Below are 18,128 nucleotides of genomic sequence, written 5' to 3' on the forward strand. Positions count from 1 at the left end.
TCTCTTTTCTCTAAGAACTACTAAGATGGATAAACAGTTTTACATATGCAAGTGAGGGAAAGAAAGAAAGGACTGTGAGCACAAAGAGCCTTTCTTGTTTCTTTGGCTCCAGGAGGCAGTTACCAATATCATACTAGTCTCTGATTCAGCTAGAGCTCAGGAATGGGCGAGGCCTCCCTGTCATGTAGTTCCCTGATCCAAGTGCCATGGGTGCTCACCCATGCATTTTTGATCACTCTGCTTGGAAACCCAACCAGCAAAAGGTATAGGCTTTTATCAATCTGTACGTTTCAAGGGTAGCAACTTAGACCCTCATATGTGATAGGTGGTTTATCCATGTGGAAGAAATCAAATTTGCTGGAGTGAAGAAGGGGTCCCCAGGTCTGAACAGCCATGCAACTAAAACAACATGCAATCCCTGAAGGAGGAAAAAGTTGCAAATGATGCAACATATATTTTTCCTGATTTTCAAATTTTTAATATTAATAGAAAGTGAAAGTGAAAGTTGCTCAGTCATGTCCGACTCCCTGTGACCCCATGGACTATACAGTCTGTGGAATTCTCCAGGCCAGAATACTGGAGTGGGTAGCCTTTCCCTTCTCCAGGGGATCTTCCCAAGCCAGGGATCAAACCCAGGTCTCCCTCATTGCAGGCATATTCTTTACCAGCTGAACCACAAGGGAAGCCCAGGCCATCTGCAAACTTCATTTTAACTAACCTGTACTCATGACAAGAAGAATGATAGGAAAAGACAAATACACCTACATAGTGACCCAAGACCAGCTCTAAAGTGACAGTAAGTGCCAGGATGACTGGGTTAACATGAGGCCTTTAGAATTCTATACTATAGAAATGGTAAATACGATTACTCACATTCTCACATGTAAAACAAATGTGCAACAGATTTGCAAAACAAATTCTCACATATAAAACAAGTATGCAATTCTCAATAATATTTGAACGAAGATGTTGAATACTAATAAATAAATTTGATATCACATTCAGCACTTAAAGCTGCACAAGACACTTCCATGTTTCAAATTTGTTGGATATGCAGTAGGAAGCCTTACTGAGATAATTGGCAGATTATTTTTATTTATTTTTTCTTTTACAATCAATTACATCAGGAAACGAATCTAAGTAGCCAACAGTTCCAGACTTGGCACCAACTGCAGCTAAGAAATCCGTGATTTCCTTGATCCTACGATCTTACAAGTTCTACCTGGAGCTTAGGAAAGTTCCTTGTCATAACAGAGTACTGGATACAGAGTAACACTAGAGGCTGATGACCCATAATGTTGATCTTCAGCTGCCAAGATGCATTTATTCATACTTTCATTAATTGAACAAATATTCATTGATATTATATAATATATATTGAAGATGCTATTAATAGTTCTTACTATGTGCTAGGTACTAAGATAAGCATAAGGAATAAATAATAGAAAAACCACTAATTTCAAGAAATTAGTAATCTAATAAATCAGCTATTAATTTTTTCTGCCCCAAAAAGCCTAAGAGCTATGACATAGTCTACTCAGTATAAGTAGCTTCTGGTGGAAATCACTATCAAGATTGGGAGCTGGGTGTGTGGAGGATACAGAATAGGGTGTCTGATATATCTTTTTTATTTTAAAACAAATTTCTCTTATTTGGGGGGAGAATAACTATAGTAGAAATAACTAAATAAAGTTTTTTTTTTCCTTTCATTGCTAGAGGTAGCATTAGCTAAGAAAAAAGAGTGAGAGAAAAAGAATAAGCAAGTCATTATGATTTCATTGCTTTGTTGGCCCAAGTAGAAAGTATGAAAAATAACAATATAAACAGATATCACTTATTTAATGTTTCCCACATAACAGCTGAGTATTTTACACACATTTGCCATTGAAATCTCACAAGAACTCTGCAGAGTAGGTACTGCTATTACTGGGTGACCATATATTTTCCTTTGCTTGGATAGTATCAGTTATACCTATCTTAATTATTAATAGTTCCTCCTTTCAGTGTGCCAATTGGATAATAAAGTATTCTTTTTATGCACAAAACAGCAGCTTCATGTAGTTCAACTTAACAGATGAGTTGATATTAATGTCATGGCAGTCTTGGAAGTGCTTTCTAAAGCTCTACTTAAATAACTTTGGTGTCCTATTTGGATTTCTGAAGACAATTATTTGGGAAAGAGTCAGTGATATATCCTCTAATAAATCCATTTTCTATGGAGTGTGCTCATTGGGAGACATGGTAACAGGTGAGCATAGAACGAACACTAGCAGCAGAGACTTAGAAGGTTTACACCTCCCTACAGATAGATAAGAAAACTGGAAATAATGGTTCTTAGTCAGAAAACCTTATGAGATATATTTTTACAAGATATATAATGACAAAAATTTCTATATCCAGTTTAGAAATCATTAAAAAGAATTTGAATCACTTCCCAGCCTTTTGGCTAAGGATCAAATATAAAGAATTGATAAAATGAGGGAATTTCCTGGTGATCCAGTGTTTAGGACTCTACGCTGTTACTGTGGAGGGCCAAATTCAATCCCTGGTTGGGAAACTAAAATCCCATAAGCCATGTGGTATGGCCAAAAGAAAGAAGAATGTGATAAGATGAAAGAATTTGATTAAAGTTTACCATAATGAGATTTGAAGATGAATCCCCACTCTGGACTCCTTTCCTATTAAGGAACTGAGTGGAGCAATACCTTTTAAAAAGTATTTGTTGTTGTTCAGTCACTCAGTTGTGTCCAACTCTTTGGGATCCCATGGACTGCAGCACTCCAGGCTTCCCTGTCCTTCACCATCTTCCGGAGTTTACTCAAACTCATGTCCATTGAGTCAGTGATGCCATCCAACCATCTCATCTTCCACCATCCCCTTCTCCTCCTGCCTTCACTCTTTCCCAGCATCAAAATCTTTTCCATTGAGTTGGCTCTTGTTATCACGTGGCCAAAGTACTGGAGCTTCAGCTTCAGCATCAGTCCTTCAATGAATATTCAAGGTTGATTTCCTTTAGGATTAACTGGTTTGATTTCCTTGCACTCCAAGGGACTCTCAAGAGTCTTCTTCAACACCGCAGTTCGAATGCATCAATTCTTCAGCAATCAGCCTTCTTTAAGGTCCAGCTCTCACATCTGTACATGACTGATGGAGAAACCATATCTTTGTCTATAGGGACTTTTAATGATCGAAAAATTTTCAAATTTGACAAAAGTAACAAAATTTCATCCTCATATTGAATGCAATATGATAATAGAGAAAAGGCAAATGTGAGTGCCAAACAGAAGGCAATATAGAAGCAGTTAAAAATGAATGATTTAGCATTCAGTGAAGAAAACTGAATTCTTCCTGCAAATTTTGCAACATCTATATGCACACTAATTATGAATTTTTTCATAATAATTTTAAATATCTACATCATACTCTTTGGACTATAACACTCAAATGCTTTCCAGCCTTGCTCACTTTACCTGGTTTTACACATGCTCAGGTACCGGCCAACAAAATTCCACTGGGAGGAGTAATCTCAGAAATAAGCTTCCTACTATCAACCCAACAGTGATCTTCTCATCAGATAATAGGTGTTAGAATTCCTTTATCACCAGTTCCTCATTAGAACCAACAAGTATTGATTTATCATCTTGATAAAGAGAAAATTCCATTTACAGGAAGTTTTACTCTTTAAGGGGCTTCCCTTGTGGCTCAGCTGGTATCTGCCTGCGATATGGGAGACTTAGGTTTGCTCCCTGGGATGAGAAGATCCCCTGGAGAAGGGAAAGGCTACACTTCAGTATTCTGGCCTGGAGAATTCCAGGGACTATATAGTCCATAGGGTTGCAAGTACCTCAGACATAGCTGAGCGACTTTCACTTTCACTTTACTCTTTAGGAAATTGTCTGAATCATCTAGAATTATCAGAAAAACAACCCTCAAGTGCATTTTTCACCTCTGGCTTTTTGTGAGCACCCTGGAGTAATGCTTTAACCTCTGAAGGTATCTCTACTAAAGAAGGTAAAACCCCTATGTGAGTGTAATAAAGAGGACAATGTTTGATTATTCATGTATTTTTAAAGAGCACCCCTGTATTAGAAATGATTAAATATTTGCCCAAATATTTGTAGAGATTATGTGATAAAATTAAATGTACATAGACTGCAGATTGGCAAAGGAAAGACTTTCTTGAAGGAAATATATAAATTTCTATTACTGATTAAGGGTAAATTATTTCTATAAACTATGTGCAAAATTATGAATGAAGCTAATGGCAGATATATGTTCTCATCATAAGCAGTCACTCACTATAGGACTCATCTAATACACATCTTAAAGTCCCAGTACTTAGAATGATAAGGTCCTCATAAAAGCACCTTGTCTACCTAAGCTGCACACTTGTGAATCATCCAAGTGCCCTTCAGGATGATGAGCTTTTGATTAGTCCTTTCAATTAGTGTTTATTTTCTTAAGTAGAATACTCACAACAGTTTCAAAGCTCTGAATCTCCTTTAATCACCACCTTTAAATTAAGAGGAGTAGATTTTTTTAACTGGTCTCTTGCTGCTTTGGCCAAAAGATCAAGTACAAATGCAATTTAAATATGAAAGCTAGCATCCAATAAGCAAAGACTCACTTTTAACTAAAGGTGAAAATTCATTCTAACTCTGTTAAGTAAAAGCCATTACTCTGTATCCAAACTTGCTGACATATTCTTGAATGATAATTGTGCTTTCCTATCAGGGGAAAGATGGAACAATTACTTTTTTGAGAAGATTGAACAAACACCCTACACATTTTCCCAAGGTACCCTAGAAATCTTATGTTCCTAGTTTTATTTTTAAATGCCTCACAAAATTGGATATTTAAAAACTCACTATAAAAATCATCTATAAAGCATATTACTGAGGCAACTGGGAAATTTGAATATAGACTATATATTAGATACTTTTATTGCATCAATATAAAACTTCTTCAACATAATAATAGTACCATGATCAGGTAGGAGAATGTATGTTCACAAGACAAAGCCTATAGCATTTAGGGATGGAAAATCTACAAATAACTTTCAAATTGTTCATATATATATATATATATATATATATATATATATACACATATATATGCAAATACCTATAAGTAAACATAAATAGCAAATATGGCAAAATATTAATAATTACTGAGTCCAGATGAAAGTTCCAAGGGTGTTTGTTGTTTTCTTCTTCCAACTTTCCCACAGGCTTGAATTTATTCAAAACCTGAGAAAAAGTCTCTTTCCTTACCATAATTATCTTCTCCAACTTACAGAATCTATTTATCATTTACTGGCAAAAAGAGCTTCTAACTAGGTGGTTGGAACACAAGGCATACTACAGAAGTATGAGAAAGTAAGTCAAACTAGGTGGGTGGGCAAGAAATCTGGTCAGGTCCAAGGACTAAGATGTCATAAAGGAACCCGGAAAGCATCCAAGGAAGCATTTTCTCCATGGCTCTGAAAGAGGTTGACTGAAGTATCTCGTCGACCTTAGATTTTCATCTCTGTTAACTGTATGTTTCACCCAATCTGTGTAGCCCTTCGGTCCTGGCCTTCCTTCTGTGCACTTTAGGAGGAAAATAGCCCATCTTCCCTGGGCACCTCAGAATGCTTCCAAGATGGTGGGATACTATCTTCTGAGTAACTGAATAATGTATGCCTGGTAGAAAATCCATTGCCACAGTTGAAGTCTCTCTAATGCCACTGGCAGAGGTAGCTCCAATTCAGTATTTAAGTCTCAGTCTATTCCAAATTCCAGTATTCCAAATGACTTCCCTGGTGGCTCAGACGGTAAAGTGTCTGTCTACAATGTGGGAGACCTGGGTTCGATCCCTGGGTTGGGAAGATCCTCTGGAGCAGGAAATGGCAACCCACTCCAGTATTCTTGCCTGGAAAATCCCACGGATGGAAGAGTCTGGTAGGCTACAGTCCATGGGGTCCCAAAGAGTCGGACATGACTGAGCAACTTCACCTTATCAACTTACCTATTCCAAATTAGAGAGGAGTTATAGAAAGTTGAGCCAGTAACTCAATACTAAGTCAGCTTACTGTTGATTCTGCTGTGTTTAGGCCCCATACCTACTAACTCACCTCCTAAATTATTTTGTGTCCCAAGGTCCTTACAAGGTCCAGTTCTAATATCTGGGGCTGTGTCTCACCATGCCAGCTCTACCCATCCACTTCTTCCTTACCTCATGCCTGAGTATCTAGTTCTAGATGTACTGTAGGTAATTTTGGTTCCTTGGTAAGAGTTGATAAAAGTTCAGTTTCTGAAAGTGATTCTAAAAGGAAATCTCTATACATAATGCCAGGCAATTTTGCAACATAAATAAATTTTTCTCAGGCTTGGGAACCTAGAAGCTACTTCTTTTAAAGTCAGTCTCTCTAATAACCTCAGGTTAGAGATCTATTATCCTATTAAATATCCTGCTTATTTAACTTATATGCAGAATACAGCATGAGAAACGCTGGGCTGGAAGAAGCACAAGCTGGAATCAAGATTGCCGGGAGAAATATCAATAACCTCAGATATGCAGATGACACCACCCTTATGGCAGAAAGTGAAGAAGAACTAAAGAACCTCTTGACTAAAGTGAAAGAGGGGAGTGGAAAAGTTGGCTTAAAGCTCAACATTCAGAAAACTAAGATCATAGCATCCAGTCCCATCACTTCATGGCAAAAATGGGGAAACAATGGAAACAATGGCAAATTTTATTTTCTTGGGCTCCAAAATCACTGCAGATGGTGACTGCGGCCATGAAATTAAAAGACATTTGCTCCTTGAAAAAAAAGTTATGACCAACCTAGATAGCCTATTAAAAGGCAGAGACATTATTTTGCCAACAAAGGTTCATCTAGTCAAGGCTATGGTTTTTCCAGTAGTCACATATGGATGTGAGAGTTGGACTATCAAGAAAGCTGAGTGCCGAGGAACTGATGCTTTTGAACTGTGGTGTTTGGAACACTCTTGAGAGTCCCTTGGACTGCAAGGAGATCCAACCAGTCCATCCTAAAGGAAATCAGTCCTGAATATTCATTGGAAGGACTGATTTTGAAGCTGAAACTCCAATACTTTGGCCACCTGATGCGAAGAACTGACTTATTGGAAAAGACCCTGATGCTGGAAAAGATTGAAGGTGGGAGGAGAAGGGGATGACAGAGGATGAGATGGTTGGATGGCATCACCAACTCAATGACGTGAGTATGAGTCAACTCCAGGAGTTGGTGATCAAGAGGGAGGCCTGGCATGCTGCTGTCCATGGAGTTGCAAAGAGCCAGACACAACTGAGCTGAACTGCACTGATCCTATTAAATAGCAGCCATCTTTCAGTGCATAGACATCAGGTAATGAATAGGTCTAAGAATGACTACCTTGTGCCAGATAATCACAGAAAAATTTTCATTCAGTCTTTCATTTATTCAATTAACAAAAGTCACTCAATTATTTAAACATTTGTTGAGTACCTATAGTATGTTGAACATTATGCTAATAATCCAAGGCTACTTGGCCTGGCAGAATCCCTTTCCCTGGTGGCTAAGATGGTAAATGTGGGAGACCTGGGTTGGGAAGATCTTCTGGAGGAGGGCATGGCAACCCACTCCAGTATTCTTGCCTGGAGAATCCCATGGACTAGGAGTCTGGAGGGCTACAGTCCATAAGTCACAAAGAGTCAGATATGACTGAGCAACTAAGCACAGCACACATAATATAAGCAAAGAGAAGCTCCCCAAAAATGGTACTCCCTCTTCCTACAAAGCTTACATGCTACTTTGGAGGACTGACATTAATCAAAGGGTCATAGAAACAAACGTACAACTGAAAGCATTTTGTGCTAAAAGAGAGGAGACATATGTCATGAGAGAGTATTAAGTTTGGCAGCATTCTAAAATGATCCCCTAAATTCCCCTAGTGCATATGCCCTTATAATAAGCTCCCTTTGAGCATATTATGGTCTGAATGTGTAAATATAATGGGAATCACTCTTATGTTAAAGTTACTAGTCAACTTGGGTTCATAAAAAAGAGATTAACTATGTGTGTCTGAGTGGGCCTGGCCTAATTAGAGGAGTCTTTAAAAGAAGGTGAAGCATCAGAAATATCCATTCCTGTTGCCCTGGAAGAAAGAAACCAGCCATGTTACGACCTCCCTATGAGAGTTGTGTGCCGGAGAACTGCAGACTGCCTCTGGGAGCTTACAGCAGTCGCTGGTCAATAGCTAACAAGAAAAGGAGCCTCAGTCATACAACCTCAGGGTAATGAATTCTACCAACAGCCAGTGAGCCTAGAAGAGGATCCTAGGTCCCAAATAAGAATAGCAGCCCAGCCAATCTCTTGATTTTAGTCTTGTGACACAGGAGCAAAGATTCAGCTAAACCATGTGCACACTCCTAACATAGGAAAACTGTGAGATAATAAACTTGTGTAACTTTAAGTAACTAAATTTGTGGTGTTTTTTGTTTGTTTGTTTGTTTGTTTTTGCATCAATAGAAACACAAGTATAAGTATATAGCACATAGAGTTGACCTAGTCAGAGAAGGAGTATCTTCCCCTTTATGGGGAAGGGATGTTTGATCTAAGATCTTAGAAATAAGTATAATTTAACCAGAAGAGAGCTGCAGATGGGAGGCGGGGAGTGGCAGGGAAATCAGACATAGAGGATTTTTATTTAGAATCTTTAGAAGGCTTCAGGTTAAAAGGAGCATGACAGTTAGAGATATAGACATCTAGAGTAGTAAATAAGAGGGATATGATAGAAATGGGGCTGGAAAGCACAATGGAGTGAATAAATAAGACTTTGAAGACCATGTTGAGTGAAGATTTTATTTCCAGCAATTGAAATATTGTCCATATATTTTCAGGGGGTATCTCTTTTACTGTAGAGTTCTGTCCCAGGGATCTCCAGTAGCAGCTCTACAGCTTTCAAGGAGCTCTTGAAAGCATGGACTCTGCTATTCAGAGGACATAGAGTCATCCTAATCTGCCCATGATCTTTCACTGGACATCTAGAATGATCTACCATTTAGACTTATTTGGAGAGCATAGACTACTTGAGCATTTCCATGTGTCAAGTTTTTAAATGAGTTAAGAATTAGAAGGGGAGGGGAGGGTAATAGGGGTAAAGAACAGAGAAGAAGAAAGAAGAAATTATCCATATGCCCGGGAATGGAATATACTTCAACTCTAAAATCCTAATCTAGGGTTTTCTCAACTCCCCTGCTGAAAGAATAGGGCCTATTTAAGCATAACTCCAGGGCTTCCCAGGAGGCAATAGTGGTAAAGAATCTGCCTGCCAGTGCAGGAGACCCAGAAGATGTGTGTTCCATCCCTGGATTGTGAAGATGCCCTAGAGAAGGAAATGGCAACCCACTCCAGTATACTTGCCTGGAAAATCCCAAGGACAGAGGAGCCTGGTGGGCTACAGTCCATGGGGTCATAAAAGAGTGGACGCACTGAGCAGATGAACAACAACAAGCGTAACTCAGGGCTTCCCATGTGGTGCTACCGGTAAAGAATCTGTCTGCCAATGCAGGGGCTGCAAGAGATGCGGGTTTGATCCCTGGGTGGGGAAGCTCCTTTGGAGAAGGAAATGGCAACCCATTTTTCCAAGAGTAGACAAGTTTCTGTAACTTCCACCCGTACTTTACCTTTTGAATTGAGAGTCAGCAAAGGAAGTTCTCAAATTTATATTTAGCCAATTTTTCACCATATATGAAAAGATTATTTTTCCCATTTTTTCCCATGTAATATAAAATTCATCTGGTTTATCTGCAGATATTTCATTTAAAAATAAGGGAAGTTTTACATTTGAATCCCTTTAAGAAATCCACCCTTTAAGAAGTCCACACAGGAACTTCCCTGCTGGTCCAGTGGTTATGGCTACACACTTCCACTCTAGGGGGCACAGGTTTCATCCTTGTTCAGGGAACTAAAATCTCACATCCCACATGGCCAAAATGGAAAAAGAAGTCTACACGTTGTTTGACTTATTAAAGTCAAACAAACATCTAAAGTTACTATAAAGAAAGTATTTCTCAGGTTTCCATTGTCTACAAGGGAAACTTTCATTCTTAAACACTTTTAAAGGTGACTGATAAAGTATAATACAAATTACATAAGCTATGGTTCACTAGATTCAGCAATTCCATATTATATAGAAATTTAATCAATCTTTCAGGGGTTGCCGACATATCACAGTAGGAGGTACTTTTGACCTTTCATGGAAAGGTAAGCAAGATGAGGTACTGAACTGCATATTTCCGTGGGTTTGTTGGATTTTGAATAATTGTCTTTTTCAGAATTTCTGGCTAAATTTGAGCCCTCCTATTTGGTAATTCATGCTGATTTACATATGAAAAGCAAAACCTGCAATTTACCTATTTGAATCAAACTGTTACCTTTATTCAAACCTAAATTTTTTCTTTCTCTGCCTCAAAAAAGGTGGATAATAAGTAAAGGAGAGCATGCAAAGCTACATACAGCACATTAAAATCATCCCCTTCACAGCCCTTAAATGCTTCCCTCACAGTCCTGGTTAATAGTGACTGTCAAAATGTAATTGTTAATACTGGTCCTTTTCAATCTCAAAACTGTGCCAATTTGAATGATAAATTATATGTTCACCCTAGTCAAGTATGGCATCATGTCTAGGAAAGTAAGCTCAATACATCAATCTAGTCATCACTATCCTATATTGTGTGAGCAAGCATAGAGAAGGGTTACACCTTCGACTTCAATATGGGGCTCAAGACAGCACAATATATGGCTCTAAAAAAGGAGAGAATTCTATGAAAGAGATACAGGATAGTTTAGATTTGAATCTAAAACCCAATAACCCTGTAAATAAAAATTATTAAACTTTTTTATGAATAAAAATAAGTATGGAGTAGGAAATGACAACTCACTCCCGTATTCTTACATGGACAATCCCATGGACAGAGGATCTTGGCAGCAACCAGGAGGTTGCAGAGTTGGACACAACTGAGTAACTGAGCACACACACATGAATAAAAATAAAATAAAAATGTCATAGGCAATCTAGTCCTATGATTCATATGTAGAATTGTGTTCTTTTTCTTCACTCTTCAGGTTTTAGTATTCAGAATTTAAAGAAAATGAAACTTAGTACTCAAGTAGTCAGAAGCTGTTATTTGACAAATGAGAAAGTGAAGCCCCAAAGGGGGCAATGATTTCCCCTAGATACCTTACCTGTCTCCTGAGAAACCTGTATGTAGGCCATGAAACAACAATTAAACTATGGCGCAATGAATTAAACAGATACGGAACAATGGACTGGTTCAAAATTGAGAAAGAAGTATGTCAGGGCTATATATTGTCACCCTGCTTATTTAACTTATCTGCAGAGTACATCATGTGAAAAGGCTGGATGAATTACAAGATGGAATCAAGATTACCATGAGAAATATCAACAACCTCAAATATGCAGATGATACCACTCTAATGGAAGAAAGCAAAGAGGAACTAAAAATCCTCTTAGTGAAAGTGAAAGGGGAGAGTAAAAAAGTTGGCTTAAAACTCAACATTCAAAAAACTAAGGTCATGGCATTTGGTTCCATCACTTCAGAGCAAATAGAATGGGGAAAAGTGGAAACAGTAACAGATTTTATTTTAAAATAAAATTTTATTTTATTAAAATCACTGTGGACAGTGACTGTAGCCATGAACTTTAAAAAATGCATGCCTTACCTCAAGAAACAAGAAAAAAGTCAAATAAATAACCTAACCCTACACCTAAAGCAACTAGAAAAGGAAGAAATGAAGAACCCCAGGGTTAGTAGAAGGAAAGAAATCTTAAAAATTAGGGCAGAAATAAATGCAAAAGAAACAAAAGAGACCATAGCAAAAATCAACAAAGCCAAAAGCTGGTTCTTTGAAAGGATAAATAAAATTGACAAACCATTAGCCAGACTCATCAAGAAACAAAGGGAGAAAAATCAAATCAATAAAATTAGAAATGAAAATGGAGAGATCACAACAGACAACACAGAAATACAAAGGATCATAAGAGACTACTATCAACAATTATATGCCTATAAAATGGACAATGTGGAATAAATGGACAAATTCTTAGAAAAGTACAACTTTCCAAAACTGGACCAGGAAGAAATAGAAAATCTTAACAGACCCATCACAAGCACTGAAATTGAAACTGTAATCAAAAATCTTCCAGCAAACAAAAGCCCAGGTCTAGATGGCTTCACAGCTGAATTCTACCAAAAATTTAGAGAACAGCTAACACCTATCCTGCTCAAACTCTTCCAGAAAATTGCAGAGGAAGGTAAACTTCCAAACTCATTCTATGAGGCCACCATCACCCTAATACCAAAACCTGACAAAGATCCCACAAAAAAAGAAAACTACAGGCCAATATCACTCATGAACATAGATGCAAAAATCCTTAACAAAATTCTAGCAATCAGAATCCAACAACACATTAAAAAGATCATACACCATGACCAAGTGGGCTTTATCCCAGGGATGCAAGGGTTCTTCAATATCCGCAAATCAATCAATGTTATACACCACATTAACAAATTGAAAAATAAAAACCATATGATTATCTCAATAGATGCAGAGAAAGCCTTTGACAAAATTCAATGTTCATTTATGATAAGAACTCTCCAGAAAGCAGGAATAGAAGGCACATACCTCAACATAATAAAAGCTATATATGACAAACACACAGCAAACATTATCCTCAATGGTGAAAAATTGAAACCATTTCCTCTAAAGTCAGGAACAAGACAAGGGTGCCCACTTTCACCATTACTATTCAACATAGTTTTGGAAGTTTTGGCCACAGCAATCAGAGCAGAAAAAGAAATAAAAGGAATCCAAATTGGAAAAGAAGAAGTAAAACTCTCACTGTTTGCAGATGACATGATCCTCTACATAAAAAACCCTAAAGAATCCACCAGAAAATTACTAGAACTAATCAATGATTATAGCAAAGTTGCAGGATATAAAATCAACACACAGAAATCCCTTGCATTCCTATACACTAATAATGAGAAAACTGAAAAAGAAATTAAGGAAACAATACCATTCACCATTGCAATGGAAAGAATAAAATACTTAGGAATATATCTACCTAAAGAAACTAAAGACCTATATATAGAAAACTATAAAACACTGGTGAAAGAAATCAAAGAGGACACTAATAGATGGAGAAATATACCATGTTCATGGATTGGAAGAATCAATATAGTGAAAATGAGGGTACTACCCAAAGCAATTTATAGATTCAATGTAATCCCTATCAAGCTACCAACGGTATTCTTCACAGAGCTAGAACAAACAATTTCACAATTTGTATGGAAATACAAAAAACCTCGAATAGCCAAAGCGATCTTGAGAAAGAAGAATGGAACGGGAGGAATCAACCTACCTGACTTCAGGCTCTACTACAAAGCCACAGTTATCAAGACAGTATGGTACTGGCACAAAGACAGAAATATTGATCAATGGAACAAAATAGAAAGCCCAGAGATAAATCCACGCACATATGGACACCTTATCTTTGACAAAGGAGGCAAGAACATACAATGGATTAAAGACAATCTCTTTAACAAGTGGTGCTGGGAAAGCTGGTCAACCACTTGTAAAAGAATGAAACTAGAACACTTTCTAACACCATACACAAAAATAAACTCAAAATGGATTAAAGATCTCAACGTAAGACCAGAAACTATAAAACTCCTAGAGGAGAACATAGGCAAAACACTCTCCGACATACATCACAGCAGGATCCTCTATGATCCACCTCCCAGAATATTGGAAATAAAAGCAAAAATAAACAAATGGGACCTAATTAAACTTAAAAGCTTCTGCACAACAAAGGAAACTATTAGCAAGGTGAAAAGGCAGCCTTCAGAATGGGAGAAAATAATAGCAAATGAAGCAACTGACAAACAACTAATCTCAAAAATATACAAGCAACTCCTACAGCTCAACTCCAGAAAAATAAACGACCCAATCAAAAAATGGGCCAAAGAACTAAATAGACATTTCTCCAAAGAAGACATACAGATGGCTAACAAACACATGAAAAGATGCTCAACATCACTCATTATCAGAGAAATGCAAATCAAAACCACAATGAGATACCATTTCACGCCAGTCAGAATGGCTGCAATCCATAAGTCTACAAGCAATAAATGCTGGAGAGGGTGTGGAGAAAAGGGAACTCTCTTACACTGTTGGTGGGAATGCAAACTAGTACAGCCACTATGGAGAACAGTGTGGAGATTCCTTAAAAAACTGGAAATAGAACTGCCGTATGATCCAGCAACCCCACTGCTGGGCATACACACTGAGGAAACCAGAAGGGAAAGAGACACATGTACCCCAATGTTCATCGCAGCACTGGTTATAATAGCCAGGACATGGAAGCAACGTAGATGCCCATCAGCAGATGAATGGATAAGAAAGCTCTGGTAATATACACAATGGAGTATTACTCAGCCATTAAAAAAAATACATTTGAATCAGTTCTAATGAGATGGATGAAACTGGAACCTATTATACAGAGTGAAGTAAGCCAGAAAGAAAAACACCAATACAGTATAATAACGCATATATATGGAATTTAGAAAGATGGTAACAATAACCCTGTGTACGAGACAGCAAAAGAGACACCGATGTATAGATCAGTCTTATGGACTCTGTAGGAGAGGGAGAGGGTGGGGAGATTTGGGAGAAACGCATTGAAACATGTATAATATCATGTATGAAACGAGTTGCCAGTCCAGGTTCGATGCACGGTACTGGATGCTTGGGGCTGGTGCACTGGGACGACCCAGAGGGAGGGGAGGGGAGGGAGGAGGGAGGAGGGTTCAGGATGGGGAACACGGGTATACCTGTGGCGGATTCATTTCGATATTTGGCAAAACTAATACAATATTGTAAAGTTTAAAAATAAAATCAAATTTAAAAAATAAATAAATAAATAAAAAATGCATGCCTTTTGGAAGGAAAACTATGACAACCCCAGACAGCATATTAAAAAACAGAGATATCACTTTGCCAACAAAAGTGCATATAGTCAAAGCTATGGCTTTTCCCAAAGCCTTTGACTATGCGGATCACAATAAACTGTGGAAAATTCTGAAAGAAACGGGAATACCAGGCCACCTGACCTGTCTCTTAAGAAACATATGTGCAGGTCAGGAAGCAACAGTTAGAACTGGGCATGGAACAACAGACTGGTTCCAAATAGGAAAAGGAGTACGTCAAGGCTGTATATTGTCATCCTGCTTATTTAACTTATATGCAGAGTACATTATGAGAAATGCTGGACTGCAAGAAGCACAACATGGAATCAAGATTGCCAGGAGAAATATCAATAACCTCAGATATGCAGATGACGCCATCCTTATGGCAGAAAGTGAAGAGGAACTCAAAAGCCTCTTGATGAAAGTGGGAAGAGGAGAGTGAAAAAGTTGGCTTAAAGCTCAACATTTATAAAACTAAGATCATGGCATCTGGTCCCATCACTTCATGGGAAATAGATGGGGAAACAGTGGAAACAGTGTCAGACTTTATTTTTTGGGGCTCCAAAATCACGGCAGATGGTGATTGCAGCCATGAAATTAAAAGACGCTTACTCCTTGGAAGAAAAGTTATGACCAATCTAGATAGCGTATTGAAAAGCAGAGACATTACTTTGCCAACAAAGGTCCGTCTAGTCAAGGCTATGGTTTTTCCAATGGTCATGTATGGATCTGAGAGTTGGACTGTGAAGAAAGCTGAGCACAGAAGAATTGATGCTTTTGAACTGTGGTGTTGGAGAAGACTCTTGAGAGTCCCTTGGACTGCAAGGAAATCCAACCAGTCCATTCTGAAGGAGATCAGCCCTGTGATTTCTTTGGAAGAAATGATGCTAAAGCTGAAACTCCAGTACTTTGGCCACCTCATGCAAAGAGTTGACTCATTGGAAAAGACTCTGATGATGGGAGGGATTGGGGGCAGGAGGAGAAAGGGATGACAGAGGATGAGATGGCTGGATGGCATCACCGACTCAATGGACGTGACTTTGAGTGAACTCCGGGAGATGGTGATGGACAGGAAGGCCTGGTGTGCTGCGATTCATGGGATCGCAAAGAGTCGGACACGACTGAGCGACTGAACTGAACTGAACTGACGGCTTTTCCCATCAGTCATGTACAGATGTGAGAGATGAACCATTAATAAGGCTGAGCACTGAAGAATTGGTGGTTTCAAATTGTGGTGCTGGAGAAGACTCTTAAGAGTGTCTTGGACAGCAAAGAGATCAAACAAGTCAATCCTAAAGGAAATCAACCCTGCATATTCACTGGAAGGATGATGCTGAAGCTGAAGCTGAAGCTCCACTACTTTGGCCACCTGATGTGAAGAACTGACTCATTGGAAAAGATCCTGTTGCTGGGAAAGATTAAGGGCAGGAAGAGAAAGGTGAGACAGAAGATGAGACAGTTAGATAGTGTCACTAACTCAATGGACATGAGTCTGAGCAACCTCCGGGAGATAGTAAACTATTTGAGAAACAGAGCATGAAATTAATTTATATCCCTTTTGCAACAACAAAACTATGAAATCATACACGTACTAACTAGAGAAGCCCGATGCACTGCAGTCCATGGGGTTGAAAGAGTTGGATACAACTGAGCCACTAAAAAACAACTAGTTTATTGACTGGGACAGGAACCTACATACCTTGGCTCTCAATAAACAGCTGTTTCTGATTCTGCACTCTATCTCCTGTCGTACAACTCAGATTCCCTCTACAACTGCCAAAAATTGAGTATTTTTATAAAAAATAATTTTCTAACTTATATATGTCCAAGTTTTAAGGCTATCTGTCAGTTATCTGGACTTTATTGTAGCTCTAGGCACTGCCTTCATAACAAGAAGACATTGCAATGTGTGATTTAAATGTAGGATTTTCATTAATGTTAAATAATATTAGTTTGTAAATAAACCTACAACTTCAAAGCACCTTTTTAATTCCTGCTATTCAAATGCATCAGCACTTGAAAATATATCATATACAAAGAAGTTATGTTCTCTCTGAATACAACATTGAAATAAACAATTAGGAAATGCATTGTACTAGCTAAAAGCACTCAAATGCGAAATCACTGTGGCTGGTTTTCAGATTTTATTTTGGAAGTCACGCAGACATTAATATCCATTAAGCTAATTGTTTGTTAGGGATGAGATCATTTACAAATAGACCTGCCCATCTGTAAATTGGCAGAAATTAAATTTTAATATCTGTGTTTTAAATATGAGTTCAAACTCATTACCTTATAATAAAGTTTTCTCTAGTTAAAAAATAATAGTATAATTTTTATACTTATGCTTTAACTAAATAATTGTGCATATTTTTAATACTCCCACTTGGGAAATTTTGAGTGCACTATTTCAAATTCACCTGAAGTACAGTATAGTCTAAGAACAGTTCTATACATGGGCTTTAACATATTCCCTTCTCTTTTTCATATTCTCGATGCTAAGTAACAGGAGAGAAATCGACTAGTTTTCTTGGGCAAGTCTTCATGAGAAATCTTTTTTTTTAATTGAAGTATAGTCGACTTACAATACTACATTAGTTATGGGTATACAACATAGTTCGTGAGCAATGTATTAAATATTGAGGAGAAATTTAAATCCAGGGAACTTCTCAGAAAAAAAGCTATTGTCATATGACTTGAATATCTAAGTTCTAAACCTTTCATATTTACCAGTGTTAAATTTGGAGAACTACTATTTGGCTGGCATGATGGCATTTGCTCACAGCATTAAAAACTATTTGAGAAACAGAGCATGAAATTAATTTGTATCCCTTTTGCAACAATAAGTAAGTAAAACTATGAAATCATACATGTACTAACACAGCAGCGATCATACTAACTTTCTTAGCTATAAACATATCCCCTGCCACTTGAAAACTATAAATTTGAGTTTTCAAATACTAATAGCTTTTACATAATTATATCAGGTATTACTCTTCATATGCTGAAAAACAACATTCTGATGCCAAGTTTTACTCGGGGTCTTTCCTTGAAAATATAATCTGGTACCAAACCAAGATAAAGAAGAAATT

Source organism: Bos mutus, chromosome 9 (assembly GCF_027580195.1).
Source record: "Bos mutus isolate GX-2022 chromosome 9, NWIPB_WYAK_1.1, whole genome shotgun sequence".
Taxonomy (NCBI): domain Eukaryota; kingdom Metazoa; phylum Chordata; class Mammalia; order Artiodactyla; family Bovidae; genus Bos; species Bos mutus.